Source organism: Ylistrum balloti, unplaced genomic scaffold (genome assembly GCF_031769215.1).
Source record: "Ylistrum balloti isolate Yb309-2 unplaced genomic scaffold, AGI_CSIRO_Ybal_v1 Utg369908, whole genome shotgun sequence".
Lineage (NCBI taxonomy): Eukaryota > Metazoa > Mollusca > Bivalvia > Pectinida > Pectinidae > Ylistrum > Ylistrum balloti.
In genome coordinates, this window is record NW_026782032.1 from 72,959 (window position 1) to 83,049 (window position 10,091).

Below are 10,091 nucleotides of genomic sequence, written 5' to 3' on the forward strand. Positions count from 1 at the left end.
CGGTTTCGTAAGATTTCAGCAAGTCAAACTTCATCATCATGATTGACAGAGCAATTAAGGTGCATGAGATGAAAGGATAACGTCATTATATATTTATTAAAGTACCTTGGAAGTTTAAAAAAACTATTAATTAAATACACAATAACTTCAACTACTCTTTAGTTGTATATACTGAGAGGAAAAAGAAACGCAATTAGCAGAAAGTTAATATTATAAATTAAATCCTTGACGTACACCCTTGAAACTTGACAAATGTGTTCATTTGAGTTAGGTCCCTATGGTACCGTATTAAAATCACTGATGCATAACTGCGCACGCCGCTTGTACAAAAGAATTAGAGAAAAAACACGAACCCAGTTTAAAGGATTGGTTAAAAATCAGTGTTTGCGAATCTTAAGACATATCCGTCTTGATTTCCCACATTTTAGGCATAAACAGTTCACCGTAAAAAATGCCACGACTGTCCGAAGTTGACATGGGTCATGCCATTGCACTTCTTATGCAAGGTACCCCGCAAAATCAGGTCGCTAATCAATTTGGAGTTCACCCATCGAACATTTGCCGTCTCATCCAAAGACTACATGCCACCGTAAGGGTTGCAGACCGTCCCCGAAGCGGTCGTCCTCGTGTGACGCATGATAGGGCAATGCGACTTTCGCACCTACGCAATCGCATTCTGACGGCCACGGAAAACAGCAAGGAACACTACTGGGCGTCATCATGTTCCAATTGATCCAAAGACAGTGCGTACTCGACTGCGTGCCCTCGGTCCAAGACCGCGGCGGCCATATGTTGGACCATAGTTTAATGCGCGGCGACGTGCCAGACGAATGCAATCGCTGAACACACATTCCGTAAGACGCTTCCCAATGCAACGTTGGAAAAGGGTTCTGTTCTCAGATGAGTCCAGGCTTACGCTTTACCGGCCAGTCGGCCGACGTCGTGTCTATAGACGTTTCTACGAGCGCTATACAGATGCTTGCGTGAAAGAGAATGACTGCTTTGGAGGTGGATCGGTCATGGTATGGGTAGGGATTGCGCATGGTATCAAGACTCCTCTGGTCGTTATTCAGTGAAATCTCACGGCCGTCCGCTATAGAGATCAAGTCCTAGCGCCGCATGTTGTTCCTTTAATCCAGCAGCGTCAACTGACGTTTCAGCAGGACAACGCCCGGCCGCATGTAGCGAGGGTTTGCCGTGGTTATCTCGCCGCAAACAATGTCCCCACCTAGACTGGGCCCCATACAGCCATGACCTCTCCCCCAAAAGAACTTTTATGGGACGAGTTGGACAGATGGATAAGACGTAGGCCGAATCCTACAATCAACGTCGCTGGATGAGGAAAGGAATCGTATATCAGTGAGGGGGGTTACATTCTAAAACCCCTTTCTATTTCCCGTAGTTGACATGGAAATTCCTTATTGCATTTCTTTTTTCTCTCGGTATAAAATAACTGACATAATGATAACATTGCGACAAAAAAAATCGATTCGTTATTTTACTTTCCTTTCCAAAAGAAATATGACACTGAAACGTTATACATCATACGTCTTTCTTTATCACCAATGATATTACTTTGTTTTGAAATAGGAAAGACGGTATTAAGTGTATTGACATATTGTTGTCTATATGAATGAAGGTTTTTAATGGAGCTGACAGGATATCGTGGTAATACATTTGTAAATTCATACATTTTGATGTTGAAGAACGTCGGTCGTCCACCGCTTTTTTCTCGTTTAACAACTTCTCAATTACCAATTGTGTCAGGATCATCCTATATGCCAAGTTGCATACTTTAATAAATGTTGTGAATGTATGAATGTCTTTGATAAAACGTAAACTAATATTTTGTAAAGAAGCTGTATGATGTTTAGGAAGGACTTGAAATTTCCTGGAATGAATTCTTACAGCCATTAAATCTCTTTGCGGAGAGGTGGAGTTATACAGGTCCACTTAATCTCTTAATTATAGCCAATCTTGTACTATTGTTTTAATGCAGGTGAGGGAAGCAACGAAACATGAGCATCCGTTTATTGTTAATACAAGTGTCCCGGAGTTTCATTTCCTGAGAAAATTTGAGGAATATGGTATGGATCAGAAGGAATGGGATCTAAGAAATATTTTTCCGAATAATAATTTTCTCGTCAGGAATATGGTAGTCTCTCATGGCATCAATCAGATGAATGCGTAAGTTAAATTCTTGTAACTCAAACATTATAAAGCACCTAATTACTAATAAATCAGGACAATTTCAATGTCCATTGAATAGTAGTATTAGAATCACAGAAATATCTGGTTTTGAAACTATATGTAGTTTATGACCGATGTGTTGCCAGTGGTATATGTGGTGTTATCACTTCTAAGTGATACAGTTTATCATTTATGCCACTGGCCTTAAACTCAACAACGCCATGTGTACGTTTAACATACGAACAACTGATTTTATTACCTCCTTATAAAAGAGTTACAAGTAAGGGGACGTAATCAAAATCTGCATGGTTACACACCACTATCATTACAGCTCCAAGTGCATTCTGTTCATTTTGAATCAATTTCGAATTGAGAAATCGACTTGAACTCCGTGATGCTTTTTTGCCATGTAAATATCGGGTCATCAAACCTGATTTTTTTTCTATTTCTTCTGGAATACTTCTTCCGATGACATAAAATTGATCTGTGTTTTCCAGAAGTGAAATGTTAACAGTCGGACATTCCATTGACGACATGCTGCTTCATTGCTCCATCAACTCAAGACGTTGTAATTCGAAGTAATGCTGTTAAAACAATTTATGCCAAGAGAGAACATGTAGATCATATAGAGTCTGAAAGTATTAACGTGCATATTGCATAATGTGGTTTTCACTAATTAGTTACATTAAGGCATAATATATTCCCAGTGACTTTGTGCATTTCAAGAGCAGCCGCTTTGGAAACTGTTACACACTGCAGTCCAATAGGTTTGTTGCCACTGTACCAGGGTGAGAATATGGTTAGTAAATGTTTTATTGATTTAGAATGTTTTGCAGATTTCTCTGAAAAACGCTTCTTTGGATTTTATTTTACGAAATCACGAAAATACAACGAGTGCTTATTTACATTACATCACGTGACGTTAGTTATATGAAACACATGTAAACATCTTTTTGTGGGTCATTTCATTGTGTACACTTCCGTTGACACGCAATTTTGGAATATTTGTATTCATATTCGAGGTCCTAACTTCAAATACTTAAAGACAATGCAGTATAAATTATTATTTTTTTATAATGTAATCTTAAGGTCTGACACTGATGTTGAACCTAGACAGTAATGAATACGTCAGTCCGTACAGCAGTGGTTATGGACTGAAGCTGTTGATACATGAGCAGGGGACATATCCATTTATAGAAGAACAATGAGTGACCTTAGCACCTGACTGGACATTCATCAGTCTTAAACAGGTACAATATTGCATTGAAAAAACCCCAATGTCTTACTGCTGAGCGTCTGGATTTGTTGTCAGATTAGATATTCATGATAAATATGATGTGGTCACTTATTTACGCTTTTATTATACCATCACCTAGAAATGTCATAACCATAATTATTTTGTCAAATTGATCAAGAAAGACATTTTCGTTTCAGAAAAAAATAAAGCGACTGGAGTATCCAAAAGGACATTGTGGCAAGTACCTGGAATACAAGACCAAGTATGGAATAGAGTACAGCAGAATGGTATGTAACTATAGCAAAACTATAACAAAAACGTATCATATATCAGCATGTATAGATTCAAATGTCAAATGCGTTTATTGTAAGTTTTACTAATATAATCGAATGTCAGTAAAAGAACCTTCAAAATATTCTTGTTGATATAACGTATAACTGCCTTGTTGCATGACTGCCATCTCACGTGAGCAATTAGCCTTGTCATTATACGAAATGGATCTGACTGTACGTGATAACCTTAGTTCTTTCTATACATGGCAATATTCCGAAGTTGTTGTAAGATATACAAATCTATACCATCGATTACTTTATTTCAGACATAAATGTGTTCAATATTTAATGGTGGTGTTAAAATTAAAAACAATATTTCACAACATCCATCTCGTTTTTACATCTCGGCATAGGTGTATTAATTGTTATATAAATATAAATACCGTTTTTTTCACAATCAATGTAATAGTGCGTTTCTTTCTCTGACAAGTGCAAACGAGAAACAGTATATCGTAATATAAAACAAGTGGGAAAAACGCAAAAACTTTGCAAATTTCTCTACACAAATTTTCATTTTTCTATTTGCTTAAAAGTTGGGTTTTCCAAATGTTTAGCGGTTCCTGTCTCTATGTGATCTGTAAAGAAAAGAAATTTCTTATTCATTATGCGATCCAGGCTATGAGCAATGCAGGTTTGGGACCAAGTTAACGAATCAGTCTGAAAGTCACGATACAGGTGTGTCGATTAACACAGTTTACTAATCCTATATAACGTTCAACATTATATCAGTGTTACGACTGGTTCATCCGTTCTCTGTATAATGATTTGGTGTCCTGACTGGATGTTCTGATGGAAGCCTTCGGCAGTATACTTCAGTGCAGTAGCACTATAAATTCGGCGTTAGCTCCGTGCAAGGAGATCTACACGAACATACTGCAACTTCCCAAAAAACTCACATTCCACACGTACAGTTACCTCGCATACACCGAGAAGCAATCCTTAGGTGACCATGGTTGCTGATAGGCAACATAAAACCAAATCAGTATATATACAACTAGATATGAAGATCTAATTTAGGAGGAGAGGAGATTTTCCTTAAACCATCTTTAGATCAGATAAGCATTATTACACTTATGATACAGTATTATACTAACTTTGCAATCTTTGACAATGTACAAAGTAAAAAAAGACAAATATACTTATTAAATGTGCAATATTATCACGATTTCCATTCCTTTTCAGGCGTGTGAGCAATTTTGTCTTATCACGCTGACCAAAGATATATGTGGCTGTGTAACAGAATTCGTGTCTATTGACAAATCTATTGTCACCAACTCCACAAAATGGTGTAAAGGTTTTAAAGGTAATGATATCCATATAAACAAATACTAGTAGAGAAAACCCACAGCTGGGTGGGTTAACATCCTGATAGTATCCTATCAAATAGAAACTAGGATACAAAATAAGGATTGTTTAAATATTAGAGAACAAAAAAGTCTTGTTTATTCCCAATTAAATTTATACTCACACGCCTTTCTGAACATGTCGAACTTAGATATCAGTGCCCTTTCAGCCATGGTCTGTCCGTCCGTTCGTCAATGGTATACCCCCTCCAAAAGTACTGGAGTCAGTCTATTTGTCAGTCCGTCCGTCCGCCCAATTTTGGTTCAAAACTAAACAAAAAGACTTTCTCGTTGAAACTGATACTACTAGTTTTAAAACAATGTTGTAATGATGTTGATTTATTTTGAGGATCACAGACGTGAAATAATTGTTTTAAAGTTTTCAAAGTATTTACTACAAGACATATCAGTCGGAGAAACAGAATTTATCAATACTGATAAATTGATATTCAGTATAATACTCGAGTAATTAAAAGACCACTAAGGGCAGCATTTAAGCCAGTAAAAGTATTTGGAAGGAACAAACCTGTCAATTAATACAGACTGAAAAGTCTAAAAACTCTCACTCAGTATTTGAAAGTGAAACAGTAAACGCTAGTCTCGTGAACAAAGCCATGTGAATAATTTTCACTTATGGTGGTAAGATTACTCATTTCATTATTAATTGTTTTTCGGGCAAGAGATTTTTATCTTGGTTATATATATATATATATGTTTATTTGTAGTTATATGCTCGTTAATGGTACTGGAAGCTCAAGTGAGGGGAAGCTTACCATGTCCATGCACAAATCCATGCAGGTAAGATTACTCCAATGAGCATTGTTTTAAAAGCATGAGGTGATACTCTCTATTATTGTATAATATGGATATAATATTCCGATGTTTATTCGTACCGATCCGACACCACAAAAGAGTGTAACTTGCATGTAATACAAAAAACTCCACTAGCAGTAAATGATTTACTTCGTTTCAAAATCTGTTGACAGCGAGCTCCACTTCTCCACCACTGTGTCAAGTCTTAGCTGGCCACATGAAGAGTACTTGGTAAGGCTTTCTGACGATCAAAGGCTCGTTATTGACCTTAGATGTTAACTCAGTAAAACAGAAACTTACATCAAAATCATGTAAATTTCCTTTTTAATTCAATAGCGAACAGTCGTGTGCATTATTTTGCATAATCTATTTCAGTTAGATATATTGCATTTCAATGAAGGTTACACGTGTGTATGTCTTTTTCTCTTATCTTCCATTTGTTGAATGCTCACGAAAAAATAAAAATCTCACACTATCATTTCAATCATTTTCCATTTCTCATATTGGCAGACATTTTCTGTTTGAGAAGGGTATGGGGAGGTAATATTAATCTTAATCTATGCAATTCATCAACAGAATATCCAGGTTTGTTATCTTGGAAAAGTCAAAACTCCACATGTATGAATTTTTGCATTGCATATTGCTGGTTGATTTATAAATGCGAGCATCGTGGGGTTCATATAGTTAAAATGTGTTTGTTTGTTATTCAGAAACGTGAATTGATACCTCTGATGTGCATGAAGGGTCGGGATTTGAAAATCAAGGAAGCAACAGGTTACAACTGCAGTGAAATTCTTCAAGCATCCAATGGCGACTTACCGCTTAACATGAACAAGTAAGAGCTTTACAAATGTTGACTTCCTTTATGTTTTCTAGCTTATCTCAAACAATTTACAGAAGTCAGTCGGGATCTTTACATGAAACAGAGGGAGTTTTAGTGACTTATTCTGCTAGCGTGTAGAAAGGTGTAACCTAGTTTCTCTTTCTTAACATTTAAGTAACACACTAATACTAGATACTACCTTTTGTTTACATTTTTGTTGAAACTAGACTTGTACTTCAAGGAATTGAGCTATGAGCATATTGAAGAGTTATCTGCATATGATGTAAGTATGATAAAGTCAGTATCAATGAAACTAATATTGCTCTCTAATTTTGTGTATTAAACTATTTCTGCCACCGATTATGGTAGCAAACCCGTGCGTCCCTCTTCCCTTTTCCACATCTTCGGTTTATTCCTATTTCGAAATATGACTTCGTATTCATGCTGCTGAACGTAGAACAAATAGCAAGGCCTCGATCTGTTTCAGTCAGAGGATAGAACTAATAATGTTGAGTGTTTGGTTTTAAACACTCAGGCGAAAATCAGCGGTGGTCACAGTTGCTGTTATCACAATACCTGAAGTGAACGTATCATGTATAATGCTATGTTACAACTTAATTACTGTTTAGAATTGTAATTTTAGAAAGATTATGAATTAATTATTGTAATTTAAATTCGCAAAAGTTCAATAGCCGTCAACGTCGAAATTTCATTCAAATTTTAAAGGTCAGTTTCAATTAATGAAGCATCTGAAAAATAAGCTGCTATTATGAAATGAACTGTGCCTCAAAGCAGCTTAGGTTTTAAGTGTTTACATTTTTTAAATTGATGAATGTTGCTTATGTACACGAAAGTGATGTGCCGTTTTTATGTAGATTTTCATAGTTTATTATGTCGCTGCCATATTGGTTAATTACTGTAGAACTCTGGTAGAATTAAAATTCTATTTTTGCTCACGTAAGTGTCATAGATTATTATATAACTACACAAAATATTAGATCATACCATTTCTATTAAGTATAAATCACACGTTTGGTACGAACGTGTGGTTTATAAACGGTTGTTTTAATCACATTTTCAGTTTGTTCAGTCTGCGCTCCTCCTACGGTAAAACTGTTGACATTTGATGTTTCAACTGGTTTCTATGTACTATCAAGAAATTAATATTTTGTCGCCTTAACAAAGCGAAAATACTCCACAGTCAAAGTTAAAAACGGTTGCAGGCAGTTAAATGTCTTCGCTCAGCTTTAACACACCACAAAATCTTTATGAATTACGATTCATAAATTATGTACGGAAAACCTTTATTGCAGTTTAGTTGTTGCCCTTTTGTTAACAAAACGAAAACAAAACAACGGCTACAGATTAAATCAAAGCTATATTATGTGCTATTTTGATGTCGGGAGAATTTTAATTTAGGTGAAGATAAATGATTTATGGGAGGGAAAAATAATCCTCCACAATTTCTTTTTTCAGAGCGTACAGTTTCTGTCCGATATAGGTGGTACGGTTGGGCTGTTTGTAGGCGCATCTGTCCTTAGTGGAGTGGAACTGATCCAGCTTCTAGTGGAATGCTGTCGGTATATCTTGTTCAGACTCCGCAACAAGCGATGATTTTTTTATTCTGGTTGTTTTCTTATATTGCATAAAGTTATCATTACGTTATTACAATAGACGTGATACCTTGCAGATATATTTAATTATTACTTATTATGAGTGTTGTGAGATCATAATCGCCATTTGTACTGACTGATATGTTGACTTGATATTTTGTATAGGGAATGTTAGGAATTGTAAGGAAATAGTTTGACAGATCAACATCTAATAGTCAAACTGTGATCTGTAACGAAATGTGTTTCATCATTGTGGAGTTTCTATACTGAGGAGATGTGGAATTCGTCGAATTACAAACGCATGGAGTCAAAGAAGGTCATTTTTATTACCCCTAGTTTTAATGTTATGAAAATGGATCATTACCTACTTGGTGTTCGTGATCTCTCTGTCATTTCAGCAAATTTTTATTGACAAAGATGGTACAGTCAATGTGGATTGAGTAACAGGCAAAGCCTATATAGATTCTCTCCACGAAGCCAAAGTTAACAAAGTTTAAGAGTAATGATGTAAATTATATAATTTGAAATAAAAATGGATTTATAAACACAGAAAGGGAAAAAAACAAGGAAATGCAAATAAAGGGAGATAACTCTCACACATCTCGCATACAATATGCACAATATATATATATACCTACAGTTGTATACACTTGCAATAACACATATCAATGATAGATTTTATATCAAATAGATTGACAGGTTGCCATTTCTATCTTAGGGCTTCAACAGTGGAACGGAGGAACAAGATGGTGTAAGGCGCCGATGCGTTATTGATGAGAGATATAAGAAAGTCTTTACGGAAGAGCGTTGTATCATTAATTTTGAAGAATGTTGCACCCAATTCACATGTTAGTATTTTCTTGCTTTTTGAACGCGTTATCATTTAAATAAGGAAAGCGAGATATGCGGGGGATATTTTGTGTAAAAGAATATCAGCGCAATTCCGGTGATATGATAATCACAATCACACTTTTAAAGTACCAGACTTTATGAAATCTTCGTTAGAGTGATTCAGTGTTATTTCATGTACAATTTCTTTATATGCTTAACGGAGATGGGACAGCCAATTGGCATTTGGAATTACTATCTTTAGCATATTGTCCACTGGTAAGGAGGTTATTGTCCGGTGTCGGATAATCGCTGATTTGATTCTGGAGGGGTTTACAAAACCGTCATATTTCACCTTTCTGGTTAGATTTGATCTGTCAACCACTAAATTTACGAGATATTTAGGCGTGGAAATGGCTTTGGATTCTAATGATATCCCATAAAATCCTATCGATTTTTTGTAACATTGAGTATTTCTTTTTATTCTGCACCTCCACATATAATTTTGCTGTATTCTTAAATATTTCATTTTAAAAATATGAATACTTATTAAATTAAGCGATTTTATTTCTTAAAACAAGTAAATTAACGAAAATTCATGAAATTGTTTTTACATCAATTGATATTTCGAACTATATTTCCGCGCAGCATGATCATTTTGACATGCATCATCGGGCACAATTCAGCGTAACGTCAACGTCAGGTAAAGAAAGATAGAATATGTCTAACGAACTGTTCAAGTTTCGATAGTCTGGATTCTCAGTAAGCGTAGTCTGTCTTTACCGTCGGCAAAATACAGCTTATATCTGAAGACACTGGTGATGGATTCTCTGTATACTATTTACATAAATTAAGGAGAACATACAAGAATAGGCCTATATGGTGACGTGTTACATCTAACCAATCAGCGCG

The 10,091-nt window shown here is 35.7% G+C and overlaps 1 pseudogene; it reads left to right on the top strand.

Moving 5' to 3' along the window:
* The first annotated feature begins 451 nt into the window (after window positions 1–451).
* On the top strand, window positions 452–8,359 carry LOC132546696 (acid-sensing ion channel 1A-like; annotated as a pseudogene).
* Window positions 8,360–10,091: the final 1,732 nt, after the last annotated feature.